The sequence below is a fragment of the Suncus etruscus genome, chromosome 5 (assembly GCF_024139225.1).
Source record: "Suncus etruscus isolate mSunEtr1 chromosome 5, mSunEtr1.pri.cur, whole genome shotgun sequence".
Taxonomy (NCBI): domain Eukaryota; kingdom Metazoa; phylum Chordata; class Mammalia; order Eulipotyphla; family Soricidae; genus Suncus; species Suncus etruscus.
Window position 1 is genome coordinate 51,290,325 of NC_064852.1, and position 14,098 is coordinate 51,304,422.

Sequence of the window (14,098 nt, forward strand, 5' to 3'; positions counted from 1 at the left end):
CAGGAAATTTTCCTCTACCTGGATGGACATGGAAATTATTTGTGCTGAGTGAAATAAGTCAGAGGGAGTGAGGTAGACACAGAATAGTCTCACTCATATATGGGATTTAAGAAAAATAAAAGACATTATTGTAATAATACCCAGAGACATAAGAGATGGGGGCTAGAAGGACCAGCCCATGATATGAAGCTTACCACAAAGAGTGGTGAGTTTAGTTAGAGAAACTATCATGACAATTGTAGTGAGTGAGAAAAATAATATATATTTATAGAAAACTGAGAGGATAAAATTACTATATTCTGTCAGTGATTAGAAATTATGTAGTTTTGCATCAATACTCTGGATTAGTATATTTTTTAGAATTTTAATAATATATTTAAGCACAATGATTACAGATATGTTTGTAGTTGGGTTTTAATTATAAACAATAGCACCCCCCTTCAACAGTTCAACATTCCCATCACCAATGCCCCAAAAACACCACCACCATCCCGTCACCTGCCTGTATTCCAGACAGGCATTCTATTTCTGTCACTCACTACCATTGTCATAATGTTCACCAAGTCATACTATTCAAAGTATAGGCTAAAAAGTATAGGAAGGTCTTCATAATCTGATCAGAGGATGGGAAAGAATAGAGATCAAGCTGGACCAGAGTTAAATAGTGAGCAAATAGTGAGCTTGCCTTGCTTCCAGCTAATCTGGATTTGATTTTTGCACCCTTTTTGGTCTCCTGAATTCAACACTACTGTGGCTATAAAAAAAATTGAGATCAAGAAACTAGAATTGGAAAGCTGACTTATCCATTATTTTGTCTCCAGATGAGGGGTACCAACAATATCTGAAGCCACAGGTCTTAAAATAAGATTAAATTGAGTTTGCTATCATGATCATCCAAATTGCACCATTACCATGTGCTGTAAGTGTTGAGCTAGACTGTTGTTTCAAAGCAGCACGAAACTTAATATTAATGGCATGACATCATGGGAATTTGAATAAGTTCTGGTTCCCCATGAGAGTAAAATTTTAAGTGGACTTTAGGTTCAATTTCATGTTGTAGAAAAATCCAGACTACATAGAAGAAAGTAACTATGTAGACCAAACATGCTGGACTTCAGGGGAAAAGCTGTGGTTCTCTGGTTAAAAGACTGCCAGGGTATCATGCTGAACACACAACATATTGTAAGATTAAACAAATTCCAATAGTTATACCTCTGGAGGCTATTATTATACTTTCAAATCTGCTTAGGAAAAAAACTGGACTCAAATGGATAAAGGCCTCAGACTAAATATTCAGAGAAGATCAGCAATCAGGACACTAGTTATTTATGTTAAACAAAAGTTTGGGGTATACTCCCTCCCAATAACTGTGCCTCCCTCTAGGTACTCAAAAGATTCATGATATGGTTAAATGACAAGATTTTTTTCTAGGAAGTATTTTTTCCTCTGATAAGAATAAGTTTAAGCTGAACTCATCTGTTACTTTTAAGTCAAAATTTGAAAATGATTCATTGTTATTTCAAAGCCTATACTAGTTTGTGTTTTATAAATTGGAACAAGGGAAAGCACATGCTTTGAAAGACACTCTCTGGAACTATGCTTAATCAAGCTCCAGCACACTGAATGATGGTATTCTTGGCAGAATTTCAAACTAAAGGCCACTCTAAGGACAGAACATGAAATTATATTATAGCAAGGAGTATTTAAGTAAGATTCTAAGATGACATTGTCAATTATAGAAGTATCTTTGGAATATAATATTGCAAGGTCAAACAAGGCTGTAAAATTAAATCAGGACATTTTGGATAACAGCATAGGTTTAAGAGTGGTGTCAAAGGAAACACAGACAACTTGGCTATGATACCATGAGCTTTCCTTTATTATCAAATGCAAGATACTTTAGAATTAATGACTTACTTATGCCATAATTCAAAAGACCAATATTAGTGTGCAACACTTTCTTTATTAAAATGAGAATAAAAAGCAAATATGTAGAGAGTATTATAAACTTTGTTAAAATATGTTTGCCTATTGAAAATTCCATATCTGAAGTTCTTGTGCCAGGGATCAAAGACAAGCAGTGCAGTGGCACAATTCTAACAGGATTTATTTTGATTCATCATGAATAAATTGCTATTCAGTGAAACATATTACTCTCTCTCTCTACCTAATGAGATAAATCGGATCTATCTGCATCCCAAACTGTGAGTCTCATATCTCTAACTTGTGTGTATCTTCCAATAATGGCTCTTTTTCTAGAAATTAGCTTCACCAGAATTATTACTCTTGTGGGAACAATCTTTTTTTTTAGGAGGCATGACATACTTAACAACTGTATGATTATCGAAAGATACTTTGGAAAGCAACTAGCAAAAACCTCATGTGCATCAGAGAAGGAAGTTAAATAGGTTACAAAAGAGGTTGGGATATTGTGTGTTTTCACAAACTTTGAGACATAAGACTATTAGGTTTTCTTCCCTAGATACTACAAGATGTTCCCAGATCTGATGATTTAGTGTGACAGAGACCACATCCTGTGCTGGTTATAAAGAATGATTTATCCATTAACACATTAACCCACATAGTAAGGAAACTAAATCCTATTAAATCCAAGAGAGTCTGTACCGCAGGTTTCCTTTTGTTTTGGATAAATAAGCACCCTGGAGCCAGATTAATTTTCTTGCAGAGGCAGGGAATTTATTGTAAGAGCTAACCTTTGAACTTGAAGAAAACTGAGAAGCTAACAGCACCTGTCTCAGTAAAATACATCAAACCTATGTCATTTTGAGTGTAACTCTTGGACAATCTAATTAGGAATCACCCATGCAAAAATAAAATCAGAAACTGATATTTTAATTTAGTATGTAATAAAAAATGATATTAGCCTAATGGCGACTTTTGAGGTAAGGAGACATCTGAGTGAGAAGAGGAGATTCAGCCTTCTTTTTTTTTATTACTTGGGTATTATTTCTAATTAAACCTTGTAACTAAAGCAGCTATTTTTCAAATCCTTGAGCCAACTGTTATTTGATCCAGGTGATAGAAAAGTCCCTGTGTATTCATCCCTGTTCAATAGGAAAGAGACTTGAGATACAAAGGTACAAGACTGAAAGGCAACTTAAATACCTATTGTTACTGGAGCGATAGTGCAGCAGTTAGAACACTTGAAGGCAGTGGGCCTAGTTTGATCCCTAGCACTCTATATGGCCCCCCAAATCTTGAAAAGAATGATCTTTGAACACAGAGCCAGAAGGCCTGAGCACTGCTGGATTGTGGCTGAAAAACAAACAAAAATTTATTCTAACCATTTACTTAATCGCCTCTATCTCCTCTGTAATATTCCTGATGAATGCTGATACCAACAGAGGAAATTTATTCTCTCCAAAGATAGTTTATGACATCCCTGTACAGTACCAACTATTCCAAAAATTTGACAGTACTAGCTGAAATACCTTTGTGTATAGTTTCTTATACCACCATTGTCATATTTACTATTAGGTTTACATTGAACAAATGTCATTTTGTTGGGGGCAGTTTCTTGAAAATTAAGCAAAGTCATTCTGTGATCTCTAGGGCTTTTTTCCTAATGATCAAATGCCAGTTCTTTTGACCAATTTTAAGATGATTTTGAACTATTTCCAGTATTATTAATTTTTAATATATTGAGTTTGTTAATAACCTTAAAATAGATATAAAATCGGGGCCAGAATCACTCTAAGATTGGATGGTGGGGCTGGAGAAATAACAAGGTACATAGAGCACTAGTCTTATATGCAGTTCAATCCTTGGCACCCCATAAAGTCTCCTGAATACTGCCAGGAGTAATTCCTGAGTGAAGAGCTAGAAGTAAGCATTGATAATCACTAGGTATGATGCAGAAACTTAAAAAAAAAAAGGTTAGATGAAATAATAAAGACAGAGGAGACCTGGACTGTTCAAGATTCTTTGTTTCATGAAACAAATTCTGTTGCAATGTAAAAAAATTCTCACTATTTTTATTATTTTAGCATTAACAATATTTCATTGACCTCACTATATCTCTTCCTCAAAAAAAAGTTTATACTTTCTACATTATAAGCTACATTTTCATTCTCCACTTATAGTTGTTGTAAATACAAACTTGGGTGAATATGTATTTTTCACCCATGCCTAAATTTCATTATCTATAACAATAAAAACTACTTTATAATATGGCTGTGAAGATTGTGACCTGATACATGTGAAGTTTTGTAATGAAGATAAAGTTATGCTCAGTAAGATAAGGAAAGTATCATTTGATAAACAAGTTTCATCTAGAAATGTGTCAACTTCAAAATAAATTTATTGGTTTCATGCAAATTATCCCAACATTTTAGAATAGAATATTTTGATCAAAACTATCGAGTAGTAACTTGAATAAAACAATATTTATGATATATTTATATAAATTGAATAAAAACTATATATTTAGGTCAGAGGCCTAAATAATTGGACAAGTTAATTCATTTTGAGGGACTGGAGTGGTGGCACAGCAATAGGCATTTGTCTTGTTCGCAGCTGATCTAGGAAGAATCACAGTTCGATTCCCCAGCATCCCATATGGTCCGCAAAGCCAGGAGCGATTTCGGAGCTCATAGTCAGGAGCAACTCCTGAGTGTCACTGGGTGTAGCCCCAAAACAACAACAACAACAACAAAAGACTTATTTTGAATTGTCTACTAAAATACTCACTCCACTTTCTAAGTAGAAAGCCTGTATAGAGTACAGTCAGGGGTGAGACAGGGAGGAGGAAGATTTGGGACACTGGTGATGGGAATGTTGCACTGGTGAAGGGGTGTGTACTTTACATGACTGAAACCCAACCACAATCATGTTTGTAATCAAGGTGTTTAAATAAAAATATTAAGTAAAAAAATAAAAAAAATATTAGCAAAAATATACCCCCAAGGAGTGCTCTGTATATAAAAAAGATTTGTGTATGCATTATTAAAGTTAACATTTAATATTAAAAATAAAATAAAATACTCATCTCACTTTCTAAAGCCATTTGCTACAATAAACTCTATCTATCACAAGGATAAACTGTTTTCCAACTCTTCTATGTAAAGTAAAACATGTTGTGATGGATCCAAGTAGTTATTGACAAAAATGTACCAAGTGTGAGAAAGTTGTAACTTTCCTTATTGTCAGAGAATCAGCAGGAATTACTCCCAGATGAGTGCTTGGGAGGTTATTCATACTGTGCTGAGCTTTTCTGGTCCCAACAACTTTTACTTTTTTACTAAAAACATAACCTACAAGGAAGTCCTATGAGTTAGCATAATGATCTCATATTTTATATATAATTTTATTGAATCCGGAATATTGAATGGTTCTAATTTCACTGAGTGCTTCTTAAATGGCTGCTACATTTCAAGTAACTCAAATTCTAAGACAATGTCCTTATTTGTGATCAAACTTTTCTCAAGCAATCTATCAGTGTCTACGCATTCTTACTGAATCTATAGAATTATAAGTTGAAAATACATTTTTATCTCCCAAACCATTGAATCATGGAATACTGTTAACATATTTTTCTCTACTCAGCGCATTAAACTTAAAATTAAACTCCATATGAAAATACCAATATTCATCTTTGAATAGCTTTTCTTCATCTCAGTAGGCAGTAAAGTCTTTCTTTGCTTTGTAGAATGGAAATATAATTTTGGTGAATTAAAATATAGTTATAAAATGCAGATAATTCAATATAATTTAACCTATGTATTCCATTTCCTTTGGCATGTAATCTCATACAAATTTAGCTCTAGATTTACTTCAATTTTAAAAAAATTACCCTAAAGCATGAAGTTAGCTTTCAGTTGTCCTTTAAGACCATAGAAACTAGAAAATAATCACAACACATAGCCTACATGCAGCAGCACAACAGGGTTCCCAGAGCAACAAAAGGTGCCTCACTGGAGTAGCCCAAGAATCACAAGATTGGGGCCAAAGACATAGTTCAGCAAGTAGAAAGCTTATCTGTCTGACTAGGGTTTAATCCCTGGCATCTCATATGGTCCCCTGGACTCATCAGTTATTCCTCACTACAAAGCCAGGAAGAGTAAATGCTGAGCATTGCTCCAAAAAATAAGTAAAGGAATCAAAAGGGTGGCCCTAGATAAATACAGATCTATTAGAATGACATCATCAGACCTGTGGGTGTTCAGAAGGCTCCCCTAGGCATCCTGAGCACTTTTGGGGAACACCTCCCCTAAAGAATTTTTTTTACATAGTGATTTTTCAAGAAGTTTTCAATATATACTTGTGTTAGCAACACATACACTAAAATTGGAACCATACAAAAAAGACTAGCTTGGCCACTTTGCAAGGATGACATGTAAATTTTTAAAGCATTCCATATTTTTTAGTTGGAGAAGCAGGTGCTGCATATGTAAATATTTCCATGGGATTATTATGTTACTGATCCTACACTGATCGGTAATTGTGTCCTACCCTAGGATGTGACCTGGCATTCTGCTCCCACCCTAGGATGGTACCTGATTCTGCTCCCACCCTAGGGTGGTACCTGATTCTAATGTATAAAAGCAAGGGTCTGTGGAAGGCAAGGGCTTTTTTTGAGAGGACTGATTCTGGGGCTTTTGGCTTCAGCCTTGTCCACTGAATAAAGCTGATATCTTCTGAAGCCTGACTACCTGTTAGCTTTATACCCGCCGCATTCACCTCAGAACTGCCGGCTGAACAGGGTGGCAAACACGTGCTCCGAGCTGGAGGAGAAAGACCTCATCCTCCATCCCTCCATCAGTCAGCCCCATAAAGGACTGACTTGCAACAGCAGGCAGGGAGGAGGGAGGCCGGAAACTGGGGACACTGGTAGTGAAATATGTGCACTAATGAAGGGTGTTGTATATAGCATAACTGAAACTCAATCATGAATCGTTTTGAAATTATGAAAAAAAAACTCTATTATGACCAACTTGTAACCATAGTTTTTAAATAATTATAAAAAGGTTTTCAATATTATTAATAGGTTTCTTATATAGTTATCTTAAAATTATAAATATTTTACCAAATTTAATGCTTTGTCATCCCTAAATGGTTCTTTTTACAATATTCAAACTACTAGAAATTTTTAATAAAGAATTTTATTTATAAACCTTTTATAATTGTGGCCAGAAAGGTAGGACAATGGGTAGAGTGCTTGGCTTGCATGCAACTCACCTGAATTTAATTCCCAGTGCTTACACCTGAGTATCATCAAACAAACTAACAAAAAAAGAAAATCCTAGATATTCAATTTTTTTCAGCCACACCAGGTGACACTCAAGGTTTACTCCTGGTTATGCACTCAGAAATCGCTCCTGGCTTGGGGGGACCATATGGGACACAGGGAGATCCAAACTCTTTCTTTCCTAGGCTAGCTTGGGTAAGGCAGACCCCTTTTGTACCACCACTCTGGCTCATAGATATTCAATTTTAAAAGAAAATTCTAAATAAACCAAAATACATACTTCTTTACAAATAAAGATAGGTAGCATATAAGTATCTATGATATAATGAAAAAATGTTTTATAAACCACTATGTAAGAAATTTTGACACATTGGCCACATATTAAATTCCAAATAAACTAGACACCAAATATCAACTCAGGAAATTAAAAATCAACAAAAGGTGGCTTAAGAACTATGATTCAATGTATACATATATATTATTTTGATATAAAACAAAGTTATCCACAAATAAATAATATGTATAGAACACAGTGGTCTCTTCTTTTATTTTACATCTTAAGTTACCATTTACTGGAAAATAACTAGTTGAAATATTGGAAGCAAGTCATGCCAAGGAAAAAAGAGGATACACTGTCAAAGAATAATAACTTTAAGAACAATGGAGGGTGTGCCCTTATCGTTGCACATATGTTCCTTAGAGACCATTACATATGTTGCAAGTACTAAAACACTCTACTGAGAACATTGTCCTCCCAATTCTCAGATTCAGGTATTCACAGTCTGAAGAAGATATGAGCTAATCTGCCATGATGAGCCTGTGTGAGGAACAAGCTCTAAACACCAGTTTTTTTGGTTGACAGATTTCTTCCCTCAACCATCAGCTTCCTTCCCCAACTTGTGAATAAACATGAAGTCTCATGAGAAACAAAGACACTTGCAAAGAGCTAGTTATAGCAAAGTAATTTTCCTAAGCCAGGAGTGTGCAGCAGGCAGAACAGTTAGAAACCCAAAGAAATGAACAATGAAGGTTTGATTTTTATGCAGAAAAGAAAGCAAAGCCAAACTAACTCTCTGGGTTAGGCAATCATTTAGAAACAGACCTTCTAAAGATAAGTAATAATTAAATCGCTACATATATTTCTAGGGTAGAATAAATATTAGCAGTACTATTAAAGACATCTTTAATGAAGCTATACTTAGGGATAACAGATGATTTTATTCTTTAAAACAGATTTCAAATGACTTGAGGATATTAAGATTAAGAAATCTAGTGTGCTTGGAGATACTTTGACCCAAAGATTCTTGAAATAAATCATAAAAAGTTTATTTTCATTTTTTTTGTTTGTTTTTGGGCCACACCCGGCGGTGCTCAGGGGTTACTCTTGGCTGTCTGCTCAGAAATAGCTCCTGGCAGGCACGGGGACCATATGGGACATCGGGATTCGAAACAACCACCTTTGGTCCTGGATCGGCTGCTTGCAAGGCAAACATCGCTGTGCTATCTCTCTGGGCCCCTTATTTTTATTTTTAAATTTATTTATTGATTAATTAATTGGTTGTTGGGCCACACTCACCCAGTGGGTAGGGGTCGATCGATAGCGCAGTGGTATGGCATTTGCCTTGCATGCGTCTGATCCTGGATGGACCTCAGTTCGATCCATGGCTTCACAACAGTCCTCCAAGCCAGGAGCGATTTCTGAGCACATTGCCAGGAGTAACCCCTGAGCGTCACCGGTTGTGGCCCAAGAACCCAAATCCTCCCTAACCCCAAATCACCCCTAGCACACTTGGGGATTATATAGGTGTCGGAATCGAACCGGGTCCTTCCTTGTTCTGTCCCATGAAAGGCAAACACTCTACTGCTCTGCTATCTCTTTGGCCCTATAAAACGTTTCTAAGTTTCTTGATTGATTAGTTTTAAAAGGTCTAGTAAATTAAGGAATTATGTAGGTCTTATATGAGTTTCTTCCCTGGCTAGCTGAATGGGAACTTGAGAAAATTATATATTCTCTCTAGATTTTGCTTTCAATGAAGCAGCTGGCAATCATTTGAGGTCATCCAACTGCCAGTCCATTGCTTGCACTGAGAATTGAGTATCTCCTGTGGAAACTTAAATGCATGTGGTCTGAATTCCCTTTTCTGTCTCCCCTTCACCACAGGGGTGATATTAACCAAATACACTCCTCTGCTTCCCCATATCATGGATGGACACATAAGATATGGACATTGACTTAAAGTGGGTCAGGAAAAGACAGCTTTATTTCTGGTGTGGTAGTTAAATTTGTGACATCTGAGCACATATCAAAGATATGTTTTTTCCTTTTGCTTTCTTTTACTTAACATGTATAAGAAAGCTTTTCAAAAATATGAAGTGGAAGAATCTAGATGACATAGATGACATCGTGTCTCAGATTTCTATACTTTTGGAATTCTGAGTTACATGACAGTACATTCAATTGTTTTTTTTTAATTAATCTGACCTTATATTGGTGGTACTAATTTGCCCTAATTAATATAGCCTAGTCTAGCACGAACATTTCATAAATTTAAAAGCTATCTATACTACTTAAAATAAACTGATATAATTTTATTAGAATGCTCATGTATGAAAGGCAGAGGTGAGGATTTTAAATGTGGTCATATTTGTTAACTCTTCAGATGTTGAAAATTCAGGTTAAAGAAAATGAATATAATTCTTGACTCTTGTTCCTTAATATATTTGGAGAATAATATAGGTAGCCTTGATAAATTCACTTGAAATACTTTCTTCAGACATATATTCATGTCTCATTTTTTTAGCTTGAATACATAATGTGACTTTTGTTTGCCTGCAGACATTGAGGAAGGTCTAATGAGATTATGCGGGTTTAGTACTATACATTCATTCATTATAGAGAAGACTGGAGACTACTTTGTAGAAGGAAAAGTTACAAATATGTGTGGCTCATATATCTGAATCTACAAGGTCACATTAATCACAAATCAATCGGAAGATAGGATGGAATAATATAAGGTCCCTTTAAATTCCATGATGCTTTGCACACAACTTCCTATCTACTATAAAGTCATGCCTGTAATGGATACTAAATAATAAATATTCATTGACAATAAATATAAAAAGACATGGTAAGTCTTCTTTGACATTTAGATATAAGAAAATTGAACTACCTAATAGGATGCTCTCAATAAGTCAAAGACAAAAGACAAGAGAAATGGAAAAGTTTTGGGGGCTGGAGAGTCCTATGGCACTAGGGTCCTTTTTCTTTGCATGCAGCTAATGTGAGTTCAATCCTCAGCACCCCATCAGGTCCTCTGAGCATCACCAGGAGTGATTCTTTAGGAAAGAGCAAAGAGTAATCGTTGAGCAGTGCTATTATCACCCCTAAATCAAAAAGCAAAAGCAAAAAAAAGAATAGTTCACATATTCTTACTTTGCTTACATTTTTCACTTGGTAGCCTTTGCTCTTTTTATTAGATCCTTTCAATATAAAACTTTATTGTCACCATTTTGATAATTCACAATCAACCTGTAAATATCTAGGGCCTTAACTTGATAGGTTCATTTGTTGTGATTGACCTTCTTTAAATTTAGGGTGAGTTCTCATTCCTTTGAACTAAGCTTTTAAAGATTTTCAGGCATGACCAATATATAATCTTTGACATTTCTGTCCCATAGGCTTTTAACTTCTGTTTTCTTTCTAATTCCTTGATGAAGATTAAAACATATATCTCAATAGAAATATTTATTGTAAGACCTTAGGCATCTCATATAAATCTTACTCACTGAACATTTTGAGACTATAAATACTCTTGCAGTATTTTTATGCATTGTTTTACTATAAAGAAATCAATAGTGTAAAACAAAGAACTGGAGCTATAATATACTTATTTTCAGGCTGCAGAAGGATTGTTTTGGTCAGTATAGAATAAGGGATACGTAGAATATAATTTACCCCATACTGTTTGCTAAGGTATATATGAACATTTTCATCAACCTTAATCAATATAATTTAGTATATGAACTATATGTGCATGTCCAATTTATAGGATAATAAATAAAGCAAAGGAGACATTCTGTATCCCAGAGGAATTCTTTTCCCAAAGCAATCAGACATGTGTAGTCTGATTGGTATGATAAAAATCAATGACTCTTTCTGGGCACTCTATCTTTGAATATAGAGGGGGGAAGGAGTACATAAATGAGAGAGGAATTATGAGAATGGAAAAATGAGTTTTAAAAATGCTGATAAAAATTGTAACATTACCTCCCTATAATAAACCATTCCAAAATGTAAGTATATGAATTCCAGAAAGAGTAAACAGAAAAAGTATTCCTTGTTCAGGTGATTCTTGTATACCTTATGTTTATCTGTGCTGTGTTTATGGATAAGAAGCATCTCATGTTTTTTCAATAATATGTTGTATTACTTCTGGGAGCTAATTGGCTACTACATATGACTTTAAACTAAGTTTGAAAATATTACCTAGTGGAGGCAGGGCAGACTTTTACTCCTGTGCAGTCACAGATGACTTGACCTTTAAATATTGATCACTCTATTTTTATTTACGCACTCAAGAATATTTCATTAAGAAAGCTCTTACAATAGATTTCAGAAGAAATCTATTTGTCTATCATGTTTCTTCAAAGTATGCATTAACATTCAGATAAATGAAATAAATTATTTTCATTGTTAGAGCAAGTCCGTTTCTGTTCTTATTGTGGAGTATTTAAAATGCATTTTATAATTTATAACATGACAACATAATAGATACTTTTTACCATAGCTCTTATAAAAATTCTTCTAAAATATTTTAATTTCTTAAATATGTAGTAAATTCAGACTATTATGAACAGATGAGTAATATATGAATTTTGATAATATAACAGACTTATTTTTTCTTACTATATTTTCCATTAATTTTTAGGTATAAACTGGTATTGTAAAATTAGTATTGGTCTGTCAAATATTTCAAGCTTTTAATATAAAAAAGAGTAGGAAGAATGATTATAGAAACAAACACTGAGCCTTTAAATTTAGGTATTAGAAAACAACTATTACTACTGAAGCATACTTTTAAAATATATTTAATTTGAGTTACTGTGTCCATATCTGGAATTTGAAAATGGATAAAGACATACTGTTCATCTTTCAGGGGTTGATGTAGACTTGCTGTTTCAACAGACTTTTAAGCTAGGTTTGAGGCATACAGTTTAAAAACTGAACCCTAGAATTCTTCCCTGTCATTACAACCTCCAAAGTGACAGTGCAATAAGCCAAAGCTAAGGATTACTCTACACTGTTTATGGAACAGCTGTTGGAGGCTATTGCAGAAAACCCAAAGGAGAAAATCTTTGGAAAAGAAAATTGTCTATTAATTAGTCTTCAAATGCCCAAGAAGTTTCTGTACACAAGCCATATTATTATTATTATTATTATTATGATGATGATGATGATGATGATGAATGTTAGCATATCTAGAATTACTTGCTGATTACTTATGGCACAGCTCACTGGATATTGCTTTTATTCCTTGGTCTACCAAGAACTTGAGAACTTAGAGATTTGGAATTTTGTTGTTTTTTTTTAATTTATTTATTTGTAATTTGGGGCTTTGCCTGATGGTACTCAAGGCTTACTCCTGGCTTTGTGCTTAGGGAATGACTCCTCATGATGCTCAGGTTGCCACTGGTTAGATGTTTTCAAAGCAACTATGAACTTTGGAGTTGTCATTACTCATAACTGTATAGAGTCTAAAATAAAATTTCACTTTTATTAACCTAAAAATTTGGGTCTTATTATGGTAAAAGACATTTGGAAACAAGGAGCTCCTGACTTTTGTATGGGTGATATTGTCTATCTGATGGATCAAGATTAGAATAAGATGTATTTCTAGGGTTTCATAGTGAAAAGATTTATGAAATATATTAAGAGACAAAATATGTTAAATAAATTCCAAGGAATCATAGAATTAGAAAGTCATTTTAGGATTCATCTTTCTCATTTTAGTGATGAAGTCACTTTAGTTACTCAAAGAACAGAATCAAACTTTCTTTTCTTTTCTTTTCTTTCCTTTTTTATTGTTTTTTGTTTGTTTGTTTGTTTTGTTTTTTGGGTCATACCCGATGGTGTTCAGGGGTTACTACTGGCTCTGTGCTCAGAGTTGCTCCTGGCAGACACAGGGGGTCATTGGGATGCGTATGGGATGTCGGGATTCAGACCATATTCTGCTTGAATCAGCTGCATGCAAGGCAAACGCTCTACAACTGTGCTATCTCTTTAGCCCCCAGAACCAAAGTTTCTTAAAGGGGCAACCCATATTACCTTTTTTTTTCTTCACTCAAATTAATAGAGGAAGACACAGTATCAAAGTCCCATAGTGGCTTAGAAATCAGAACTCAGACACAGACACCTTCTAGACAGAGCATGCATGATCACTATAAGGGTGAGTGTAATGCTTTTACTTCCTTCAAGGAGCTAACTTGTGTGTGAGTCTTTGATCCATTTTTAGAGCAGGACAGTTCATATTATAAATCTAACCAAAAAATAACATTTCTTAAGAGTTGGGTAAGGTTCTTATTTAGAGGCCAACATTAGTTTCAGAAGCTTTAGAGGCTGTCAGCTCAACCTGAAAGACATCACTATTCTGTGAATTTACCTGTTTTGCCTTAGAAAAATTTCCCTTATATTTATTGTGTATTCAGAAGAAGTTAAAGATCTGGCAGATACTACCATCTTCTCCAACTGACCACAGAACAGATTGCAAGTTTTTACAGGAAGTCATTTTCCCCTGAAGCACTCCTGAATAGTGAACTCCCAATAATTATTGACCAGATAATGGACAGTAATATGAGACGGAAATAGTCATCCTTCTTATGGCATAAGAAAAT

General features: G+C 34.6%; 1 pseudogene; it reads left to right on the top strand.

Moving 5' to 3' along the window:
• The first annotated feature begins 6,282 nt into the window (after positions 1-6,282).
• LOC126009843 (uncharacterized) lies at positions 6,283-6,383 on the top strand (annotated as a pseudogene).
• The last annotated feature ends 7,715 nt before the right edge of the window (positions 6,384-14,098 follow it).